This window comes from Penaeus chinensis, chromosome 41 (genome assembly GCF_019202785.1).
Source record: "Penaeus chinensis breed Huanghai No. 1 chromosome 41, ASM1920278v2, whole genome shotgun sequence".
In the NCBI taxonomy this organism is placed as follows: Eukaryota; Metazoa; Arthropoda; class Malacostraca; order Decapoda; family Penaeidae; genus Penaeus; species Penaeus chinensis.
The window spans coordinates 8,377,398-8,379,897 of NC_061859.1; positions in this window are offsets into that span (position 1 = coordinate 8,377,398).

Genomic DNA, 2,500 nt, shown 5'->3' on the forward strand with positions numbered 1-2,500 from the left:
CTCACTCCCTTTTTTTATCTCCCGCTCTATCTCTCCGCCTCGCCTCTCTCCCTTTTCCTCTCCCGCTATCTCTCTTCACCCCCCTTCTCACTCTCTTCGCCCCCCCTTCTCTCTCTCTCTCTCTCTCTCTCTCTCTCTCTCTCTCTCTCTCTCTCTCTCTCTCTCTCTCTCTCTCTCTCTCTCTCTCTCTCTCTCTCTCTCTCTCTTTCTCTCTTTCTCTCAAATACTCTTAACGATTTTCTGTGAGTCTGTCTACATCTCTTACTCAATTCTTGTTTTCAGTTCCACCGTCACTCCACGAGCATCTAGTCATTCACATTTCTCTTTTCCTGTCCCCAAATGAAAAAAAAATTATCTGCCCAGTTAAAGGAACTAGAAGAAGCCCCCCCCCCCCAAAAAAAAAAAGGCCATTAAAAAGCAAAGAAACATTAAAGCACAAAAACATACCTCTTTTAAAAAAAAAACCCGCTTAATAACCGCAAACAAAACTCTGAGAAACGAACGACCATAAAAAAAATAATAAAAAAAATCAAGCACACCACACTCACTCACTCACTCACGCCCTCGCCAACCCACCACCCACCGCTTTCCCGCTGGTGACTCACATGAATATGAGCACACATAAGCTGCACGTGTAATGTTAGACGCGTGACTGGGAATCTGGTCTAGTCCTCACGCAGCAGGGGCGGCCACACAGACCGTCTCTTCATGGTCTTAGGTGAGGGCGAGGTGCGTGTGAGAGGTCGACGAGGTTCATGCTACCGCTGTTGAGGTCGTTTTTATTAAAGTGTTTTTGTTTGTAGTTTCTTTTTTTTTACACATGGTCGTTATTATTTTGTTATTGTTATTGTTGTTGTTGTTTTCATTATTATTATCATTGTTGGTATTGTTGTTACTGTTATTATTATTGTTGTTATTATCATTGTTGGTTATTATTGTTATTATTATTATTTATGTTATTATTATTATCATTGTTATCATCATTATCATTATCACCATTATTGTTATTATTATTATTATCATTATTATTATTATTATTATCATCATCATTATTATTATTATTACTATTTTTATTGTCATCATCATTATTATTATGATCATCATTATCATTGTTCTTTTTATTATTATTATAATTAATGTTATTATTAATGATATTGATAACATTAATACTATCATTATCATTAGTATTGTTGTTATTATTGTTCTCGTTGTTGTTGTTGTTGATGTTCTTGTTGTATCGTTATTGTCATTATCATTAGCATTACCATTACCCTTATTGTAATTAGATTCTCAATACCATTATTGCTGATTATGATCATCATTAGTACTCATTATCGTTAACAATGATAATAATGATACTGAGAATGATGATGATGATGATGATAATGATGGTGGCGAAGACGATGATGAAGACGATATCGATGACGATGCTGCTGCTGCTGATGATGATGATGATGATGAAGATGAAGATGAAGATGAAGATGAAGATGAAGATGAAGATGAAGATGCTGCTGCTGATGATGATGATGATGCTTATAATGATAAGGATGATGATGATGATGATGATAATGATGATAATGATGATATGATGATGATGATATGATGATGATGATAATGGCATCGATGATGATGATAATGGCATCGATGATAATAATAATGGTAATGATGATAATGAAAAAAATAATGATACTGATAATAACAATATTAGTAGTAGTAGTAGTATCATTAATGTTATTATCATTTCAATAGGAGTATCCCGGATATCACCGATATCATCATTGCTGTCTATATTTGTTTAATTACTATTATTAACTATAGTGATTGTAGTCTTGAGGCACTGAAACGCACAAGGAAATATGATTTTCACGATTTGCAGGTTCATGTGACTATTAGTTTCTTTCTCTCTTTTGTATATATATATATATATATATATATATATATATATATATACATATATATATACATATATATATATATATATTTTTTTTTTCTAACCCGCTATTCCTGTCTCCTTCCGCCTTTGTGGCGACTCCTCATATAAAAGCTTTCTATCTTTCTTTCTTTTATTTTATTTTACTGCCATCTATCCCCTTTTGTCTCTCTCTCTCTCTCTCTCTCTCTCTCTCTCTCTCTCTCTCTCTCTCTCTCTCTCTCTCTCTCTCTCTTTCTCTCTCTTTCTTTTTTTAATGTGACGAGAAACAAGGTCGCGAAAGTATTTTAAAAATCTTCAAATCCATGTTTCATCGAGTCCTTAATGATGACAGAAAACATGTTAAACAGTGGCATTCTGTGTAATGTACCTGTCACTATATTCACATTATATCGATATTGAAAAGCAACCCCGAAAAATATATAAGAAATATAAAGGAAAGTAGAATAAATCCGAAGATTGTTTTACCTACGTTTGTCTCGTGGAACAGACACGGCGGTATGAGCAGCTGAGCTTTAAGCCTCGTCCAAAATATTACAAATTGGCAACTCGATGCAAAGTTCCCATGGC